Here is a 9,628-nt window from a genome sequence, read left to right as displayed (position 1 = left end):
CCTGGTGTGAACCCCCAAAATAATAAGAAAGAAAGAAAGAAAGAAAGAAAGAAAGAAAGAAAGAAAGAAAGAAAGAAAGAAAGGGAAAAGAAAAGAAAAAAGAAAAGAAAAGAAAAGAAAAGAAAAGAAAAGAAAAGAAAAGAAAAGAAAAGAAAAGAAAAGAAAGAGACTCCTTTAGGTAAAGACCTGGGGAAATCAGCTGTAACAGTTAAAATAAGTCAGTGACACGCCAGGATTCCTGGCTGGAGGCTCTTTCCTACTTGGTCCTATCATACTTACCAGCACTCCAGGATTCTTAAGGCGAATAAGCAGTTCCTCTCTTTTGACAACAGAATCCATTCTGCTGTCCGAGAACTTGGGCTCTGACCTCCCCAGCCCTTGTTTCTCCAGGGTAGGTTAATGGACCACTCACATCTTTTAAAACATGGGTATTTAGGGATAGAATCCAGAAACACTTTAATAAATTCCCCAAGGGAGTCAGAGTCAATATTCTTTGCTATTGAGCAATCTCTTAACATCGCCTTATGATTAAAAATAATAAAACCCAGGATGCTGAAAAACCATTTCTTAGACCTCACTGTCTGGATATTCTAACTGGGAGAGGAATTGGCTTTATTTCTAACAAGTGTTCCAAGTAATTATAATAAATAGGTAGTTTGGGAAACCCTGACCTGCAGTAATGATTTAAGACTTTAACGTCAGGATATCTTTCTGAGTTCAGCTTTATATTAGGTTGATCACTAAAGCTAGGCAAGTAAGCTCAGCAGTATTAGAGAAGTAATCCTCAGAAGATAACAAGTAGCTTAACAAGGAGTCTTGCACTTACATTTCATCTTTCACATGCAAATAAACTGAGTGGTGATGAAGGAATTTTTAACATTTGACTCCTTAAAAACTCATATTGCAAGAGTGAGATGCTTCAGATACCTTTTTCAAAGGAACAATTCTTTCAATTATTTAAATCATGCTTCAAATTCAGTCTTGCAAATCCAGCATTTAAATGGAAAAATTAGCATGTATACTAGAGTTGTACATTAATATATTGTTACTGTGTCTGGCATATTGAATACTCTCGGTAGCTTGCCGGGCTCTCCAAGAGGGGCGGAGGAATCAAACTCGGGTCGGCCATCTTGGCCGCTTGTAAGGTGAACGCCCTACCGCTGTGCTATCGCTCCAGCCCTATGTATAACATATATAATATGTAATTTACATTAATATGTCCATTAATATATTAAATGATATTTTTAAAAGGTCACTTTATGGACCCTGTAAAATATATACAGTATAGCTCAGAAGACAGGTACAAAGAATCCATGGAGACTAAGTTCCAACCCCAGCACCACATAAACCATAAGCACCACCAGTTGTGGCCTTTAACGCCTTTCAACACTTCCTGGTGGCCCTGATGACCTCCAGGACTGCAGAGCCCAAGCAGCCCTGAATACTTAGGATTTAATCCTTGACATATGACCTAGTTGGGCAAGCAACCCCAGGCATGGCCTCTGGACTCGTGAGTTCTGCTAAGAAGATTTTTCCTCTCAAAAGTAAGTATAAAATCCACCAATGGATCTTACTGAGTGTGGTGTCAGCAGGGCTGCAATGCTTATAGCAACACTAGAGGAAAGTCTGTTTCCTTCATCTATTCCAGAATCTAGAAGCTACCTGCATATTTTGCCTAGTGACCCTTTCCTCTATCTTCAAACCCTGAAGCATGCCATCTTCAATCTCTCTTTGGAGGGTCGCCACTAATCTGTCTACTCTATTTGCTTGCTCTATCCTATTTGGGGAGACCAGTTTTTCAAATTGATCTGCAAATAATGAGTTTATCCACCTAGAAGCCCATTGCATTACTCACAGTAAATAGCAGGTACACCAAAGAAATAGTAAGTGGGTAAGGTGCTTGCCTTGTACTCCTGGGGTTTGATTCCCAGCACCACACTATGGTTCTGCAAGCACAAGGCCAGGATTAATCCCTGAGCACTTCTGGGTGAGTACCCTCTCTCCAAATTTTTTTCAATTTTTTTTAAAAATCAGAGAAAGATATCCTCCATTTTAAATACTTATGCTGATGACTGTGAGGGAATAGGGGCAATAAAAGGTCGTGAAACCCTTTTGAAAAACAGATATATAGTAGATTAAAGACTTGAGCATTTACAGAACCTGAATTGGAAACCCTGCCACCAGCTTTGAATATCTCCTTTTTGTCATGTTAGTTATGATGCAGGAACTGTGCAAGTAGGTCTCTGTGGTGGCCCACGGTTCCCATCATCACAAGAACGAGAACATCATATAATAAAGATGCTCAGACTCCGAGTAAGGAAGGTAGAAAAACTTACTGCAAAACGAAAAAGAGAGAAATTCCCCAGCTAGTGTGAAACTTAGTATAGGACGAAGTCTGAATCCTTTTGTAAGGAGTTTATAGGAAAATTGAGTCCTTGTACTTCTTAGCAAGTCATTGGGTGTTACAGAGATTGAGAGGGTTCCCATTTGTTCCCCACAGATGTTCTGTTAACTGAGGCTCTTTCATGTTGTTCCCAGAAGTCTAACATTCCCCTAATGCCAATTAGGCCAGTGAGGCTCTCATCTTTCTTAGAAGTTTTTGGTTATTTCAGACTCCTTTGACTGCTCTGGCACAACCTATTATTATCTCTCTGCCTCCTGTGAGCCAGCCCAAGGCCTGGGGCATAATTTAATCCATTTCTTCTAAAATATGGTCTTGGGAAATTATAGACTCCTTCCACTTCAAAGAGAAATATTTAGAATGTAGAATGGGGACAGCTAAAATGGAACCACTTTCAGCAGCTGACAAGAGAAACTGAGGCTTCTTCCTTCTGTTATTACCAAAGTCAGACTGTGAACCTAGTTCAGTTTCAATAAACCGTCTCTGAAAGGAGAAAACTTGTAAAAATATTTTCCTCCAGTATTGAAAAAATCTAGCAAGAATGAGTGGAAAGAGATAGTAATATGAGGATAGTAGGTTCTAGCCTCCAGCACTAGAGTTCCTCGTCGACTAGTTGAGCTCTGAGTGCATGAAGTCACTTAGGACAGCACCTGGCTCACAGCACGACTGTGAAGGTGTTGGCTTAGCTTCAATGATGGGGTGTCCATCGGGTTATGCAAGAAGTATTTCTGGTCTGAGAGCTAGGCCCAATTACATTAAGAAATAAACATGAATTTAAGATATTTACGACGTGAATGATAATAAAAGCATTAGCTAAAATTGAGTACTTATTAAGTATTGGGTACCTTGTTGGCAATTTATTTCCTTCATTTAAGCCTTGTAATAGTCCTACCAAGTAGGCCAATTATAATTAGTATTTAACTGAGTTTTTATAACACTCTTCATCCCAAACTACATTCCCTGTGAGAGAGAGAGAGAGAGAGAGAGAGAGATCTCCCTCCCTCTCTCCTACCTCTTCCCAACCTGCCAACCTGCCTCCCTTCAATGAGGACCGCATCCAGTAGTGATTGGACCTCCCCACTCCTTCACTGGACCTCTCCTCACAGTGCTCAAATAAGAAGTGCAGGCCTGACAGGTTGTTAAGCCCTGGCAGTACAAAGCAGGGATGGGGGATCACCCAACCAGAACTGGGAACCATGCAGTCAGGGATAGAACTCGGTCTCACAGTGCTGCATATGCTCTGCAATTTGAGCCATCTCCTTGACCCCAGTGTGGCAACTTATCTCTCTGAGTATTCTCACACTCTCTCCCTCTTTTCTCTTTTGCTAATTGTGACACCCAATCCTACACATACCCTTTGTTTTACCTCTTGCTCACCCTTCCCCATGTGTCCCCCAGAATTGGATTAGAAAAGCTTATGTTTTCCCATACGATTCTGTTCATGTCATTCATCATACACACAAAATGCTATCATATTCCTTGTTGTTTCCCTCTCCCAAAACACCACAGTTCTTAGAAAGCCAGAATCACCATAGGCTAGAGTGATAGTACATTAGGTAGGGGCTTGCCTTCTTGCACATAGCAGACCTGTGTTCACTCCCCAGCACCGCAAATGGTCCCCTAAACAGTCCCACCAGGGGTGATCTCCAAGCACAGAACCAGGAGGAATCCCTGAGCACTGCCAAGAAGGCCACCAACAAACAAAATAAAGGCAGGACCACTTTTATTCGGTGAATAAATCCAGTAATTCTGGGGGATACTACCAATTCCTGTGCTCAGGGGTTCTTCCAACAGTGCTTTGGGGGGCACAGGTGCCAGGATTGAAATATGGCCTTCTAAACATGTGTTCAAACTGTTGGGCTATCTCTCTATTCACAGGCCATCTCTTGGCAGTCATAATTCACTGTTTTTCACAATAACTGGCACACAGTAAGCACTCAAGAAAGGAAGGACCTCACTAGAAAAACCTACAGAAAACACAATTTACTATATGGAGCAGTCTATCTCACAAATTGACACCAATTTAAATGCCCAGCAGTAGGAATAAGTTAAATGCATTCTATTTCCTCCAAGAGTTCTTATCCATGTTTTTGAGATGTTTGAAATCAAGGAAGAGTGCTAAAACATGAGACAAAATTACTCAAATGAGTAGATAGTAGACATCCTTATAATAAGTAACTTGCTGCCATGACATTCTACTTCTCTTTCATGGGTAGAGAACATCATTGTCATCCTTCTTTAGAGAATTCTGCTCATCTCCTGGGTACTTCATTCTGACTTGTTCTGACTTGTCGAAATCAATGGCGTTGAAAAGGGCATAAACCCTCCCTCAAGTATCTGACCACTTGGTAGCTTACCTACAGTCTCTATTTCACAAGGTAAGCAGCACTCTTGTAAGAACTTTAACACACCCTTCAATCCTTACTAGGCTCAAATCCCTGCCCCCCTACCTTCATCTTCACTGCTTTCTTCTCTCAGGCAGCCTCCCAAGTCACAACAGTGTAAGTAAGAGGCATTTACCAATTTTGATCTTCTTTATATTTGGTCCTGATGTTCATGGCACAAGTATCAGGTTCTCTTATAAAACTCTCTGTATTTCTGCTGTTCAGTGATGGGGGTGGGGGGGAGTTGAGCTTTTATCAGACATCCAGCAAAACAAACAAACAAAATGCAAGACTCCCCTCCTTGATGGCACTCCTCCAACCAAACTGGGGGACCACCCATGGCCCCCTAACTTTGGCCAATGGAAAAACTCAAAGATTCATCTCCTCAAGCACCCTTCAGAGAATCCTCTTAATAGATATCCAAACTTTTCTTAAATAGACTGTTGATTTTATAACTACTGGGCCAGTCTGACCCAATATTTCAGCACAAAATTTTTGTAGAATATCTAGCATTCTCTTCTGAAAATGTGGAAATACCTATTGTGCACTGTCCTCAGCTCTGAGAATCCTATTGAAATTCCATGACAACAAAAAAAGTCTCACTTGAGATTAGTTAGGTAACAATATGCTTTTACTAAAATGAGATTAAAATGGGATGCTTTTACTAAAATGGGATTTACAATTATTAATGGATACATTAATATGTGTTATGCCCCAAATGTATTATTTGTCAATTATGTCCTTGGTGTTATGAAAATTAATAAGATGGATATTATTTTTTTAAAAATCCCTGTCCTTTAAAAAGCCTGCAATCCAGGAAAGAAGATAAGACACACAAACAAATAACTATAAAAAAGGCATTATAAATGCCATAAAAGTGACAAAAACAATGCATTATAGGTAATATAGAAATAGATTGCTTCCCATCTGAAATACAGAGAACATGTCTTGGGAAAGGTTAAATTTCAAACAGATTCTGAAGAATTAGTAGTATGAAATTGGGTGGTGGAACATATATTCCAGAAAACAGGAAACCACAGTAGTAAAAATGCAGAGACTGGAAAAAGCCTAACATTTCTTTGGGGAATACTAAGTAGTCCAATTTTATGGGGAATACAATATTGCAAAGGAGTACTGTGAAAAAGTCTTGGGGCAACATCATGAAGGGTAGCTAGAGAATTTGAACTATTCATTTGGCAGTGGGGAGGCACTGAAAAATTGTGAATTACAAAGAGAAAGCAAGTCATGTAAGAGTTAGCTACAGGCAAGAAGAAAAGTAGCAAAGCAGCATATGCAATAATCCCTACCAGAACTAGAATGGTGGCAAGGGAATGCAAAGAAATACACCAATTCAGGTGATAATCTATAACCTTTTCAAGCATTCACCCATCAATCACCTTGATAGCAGCTGCAAAGTCTTGCTGGAGAGGCTTTGGGTTGACTGTCTGCTAGTAATGAAGGATTTGCAGTGAGAATATGAATTCCCCTTTTTTATCCCCCTCAAGGCCAGGTTAATGCATTTCAAAGAGTCTGTCTAATGTTAAGGTCTGTACTGAAGTCATGGAAAGAAGCAAAGTTAACTAGCTCATAAGGGAATCAAACCCACCAACAAATACAGAGAGTCACAGATAACATGCTAGGAAATTTAAAATGGCAGTACTAGGAAAAGGAAGGCAAACTGATGAGCATCTTCTTGAACCTGCCTCCATAATAAAATACCTTATAATAGAAAAACATTGAAATGCCAGGCTAAGTGGGGTGTGTGTGTGTACTAATTGAGAAATAGAAAATATTAACTGATGGACTGAATATTTTGGTCCTTTGAAATGTCAGTCAACACTCACTTTCTATATGTGTCAAAGCCTGACTCAGAATTCTTTCATTCTTTTTTAGGATGCTCAGGATCAAATCCAGGACTTCACATAGGCAAAGCAGGCACTTTAACACTGAATCACATCCCTGACCCCAGAAATTCTTAATATTATTTATATATTCAAGGCTGTCTTTAGTGGCTATTATCATTCCATGTCAAGTTTAATGAATGCTAAGAATTTGTAGCACCCTAAACCTGATCCAGTACCCTGTAGCTAGCTTGATGTTTTACAACTTTCACTTTGATGCCAGAGATAATTAGTGAGCAAATGTTTCAAGACTGGGTCAAAAGGTAAAATAATGAAAGCAGAAGAAGCTATCACTGACAAATGAAGGTCACCTTTTTAGAAGCAGAACACCAACTGTGCAAGTGTAGCAGAAAAATCTATGGGCTTCTTTGATGATACAGTACTGCCATCTAGAGGCATAACAACATGCTCATAACAGGTAAAATAATTTTAATCTTTTTTTTTACCAGAGATGATTTTTTAATTAAGACACCATGATTTATGTAGTTGAATTTTATGCATATATTATATTCTAGCACCCATCCTATCACCAGTGTCAACTTCCCTCCACCAATATTTTTAAACTGAGTTGCTAAAACAAACAGGTGTAATTAAGGGGAAAGAGAAAATTTGCCAAATCCTAGAGTAATCTCAAAGAACTGCTGCCTCAAGAGGAAATAAAAAAGACTTGTAAATAAAATAAAAGAAAGGGTGTGCTGAAGTAAAGGATATGTATTTTTCCTGAGATCTGAAAGAGAAAACTGAATTAACTATGGAACTTGCAGCAGTGTGAAGATCAAAATACAAGTGGATGGAAAGAAATGGGGGAAGGTACTATGAAAGGAATGTTCGCTGGGAAGGCAAGCCACATTAATGATTTGTGGTCTGGAATTTTACAAAGCACCTAAATTTATGCAACATCATTAACAAGTCAAATTGATCAAATTATTAGTCATTTGCATTTTAAAACACGACTGGCAAAAATGACCCTTAGTAACATTTCACTTAACATAAAACAGTGTTATGAACTACATTCAGGACTCCTCCTCAACCCCAAGAAAGAATGTATTGATATATCGACCTTTGCTGCCAAATAGTTAATGTTCCTAAACCTACTTTTCCTTTATGGTTCTAAACTTGAAGTGTCCCTTACCTGTAATAGCACATGCATCAGAACTGACAAGCTATTTAGAAAAACAGAAGAGAGATAACTTAGATGTCATTTAAGGTCATGGCGTGATCTTAATAAAACATTCTTGCTTTTCCATTCTTGCTTCTCATCATTCACTGAGCAAGCCTTGGCTGTCCAGCATACGTCAGAACCATGCTATGCAAACCTGAGAAAATCAAGGACTTTCTACTCACAGCCTGGTGAAAGCATGTTAAGTCCATCAAGATCAAGAAAAACAAGGACAGCATGAAGTTCAAAGTGCAATTCAGCAGGTACCTGTACACCTAGGTCGTCAGAGACAAGGAGAAGGCTGAGAAACTGACACAATCACCATCCCCAGGTTTGGCTGTGAAGGAGCAGAAATGAACCAGGTGTGCCACCAGGTGTGTTAGTGAACTGTATTAAATATGTGAAAAAATTTTTTTTAAAAAAAGGGTCTTTTTGGTCTTACCAATAATTTTTCAGCAATGACACCAAAAGCAGAGGAAACAAAAGCAAATAAGTAAAAGACTCTTGTACAGCAAGGAAAAGCTGGAATTTTTTTCTTTAAAAAGGCAGCATATGAAATGGGAAGAGATATTTGAAAAATATAAAAAAGAATTAATAAAAATAAAGAGCTAATAAATTTCAATATCAAATACACAAATAATCAAATTGAAGAATTCAATTTAATTTGTGCAAAGAACATAAGTAGACACTTTTCATGGGACACATAAAAGGTATATGAAAAGGTACACAACACTAAACGCACAAATCAAAGAAATACAAGTGAAAAACACAATGATGGCTATAGAGATAGTACAGAGAGATTATCTTGAATACATCTGACCCTAGTTTGATTCCCAGCACCCCATATGGTTCCCCAAGCACTGTTAGGAGTAATTTCTGAGCACAGAGCCAGGAGTAAGTCGTGGGTACTGTTGGGTGTAGCTCAAAAAACAAAGAAGGAAAATTATAAAACACAATGAGTTAGCATCTCATATCCGTTAGGATAATTACTTCAAAAAGTAAAAAAAAAAAAAGAGTTGGCAAAGTTGGAGAAGGGAGCTTATACTGCAAATTGGTAGAGTTGTCATTAAAAACACAGATGTTTCCCAAAAAACTGAAAAAAGGACATAGATCCAGCAATTCCATTTCTGGACCTATATCCACCAGAGAAGAATTCAGTATCTCAGAGAGATATTAACACTCTTAAGTTCATTGCAGCAATATTTATAATAGTCAAGATAAGGAAACCACATAAGTATCTGTAATGAATAAAGAAAATATAAATATACACAAATAAATACACATATATGCGTACACACAATGGAGTATTATTCAGCCCCTAGAAAGTGAGAAAATCTATTATTTCTGAAGGATGGATAAACCTACAGAACATAATGCTGAAGAAAGTAAGTCAGGCATAGAAAGACAATATCACATGATCTCCCCTATGATGTGGAATCTAAAAAGTCGAACTCACAGACACAGAAAGTGCTTACCAGAGACTGGTAGGAGAGAAAGGGGGAGATGGTGATCAAAGTGAAAGACTGCAAGAAGAGTAGGGTCTCCATATTAGTCACAGTTCCACATTGTAATGATTTAATGCTAAGCAGGCTATAGGACAGGATATCCGGGTTAACATAGCTTAACACAAAACACTGGCAAAAGTTTTGGGAAAGCGAAAAATTACTAAAGGTGCAGGACCATAAAAGCGGCAGGCTATAGCCTAAAAAGGGGAAAGGAAGTCAAATTGAGTAATCCGAGTTAGCAGGTGAGGGCAGCAAGGAAAGAATAGGCCAATCAAGAA

At 38.7% G+C, this 9,628-nt stretch overlaps 1 pseudogene; it reads left to right on the top strand.

The window, feature by feature from the left end:
- Nucleotides 1-7,989: 7,989 nt before the first annotated feature.
- On the top strand, nt 7,990-8,202 carry LOC130042021 (60S ribosomal protein L38-like; annotated as a pseudogene).
- The last annotated feature ends 1,426 nt before the right edge of the window (nt 8,203-9,628 follow it).

This window comes from Sorex fumeus, unplaced genomic scaffold (genome assembly GCF_029834395.1).
Source record: "Sorex fumeus unplaced genomic scaffold, SorFum_2.1 ptg000098l, whole genome shotgun sequence".
Taxonomy (NCBI): Eukaryota; Metazoa; Chordata; class Mammalia; order Eulipotyphla; family Soricidae; genus Sorex; species Sorex fumeus.
The sequence above is the reverse complement of the archived record's forward strand: the minus strand, read 5'-3'. Positions and strand labels throughout refer to the sequence as shown.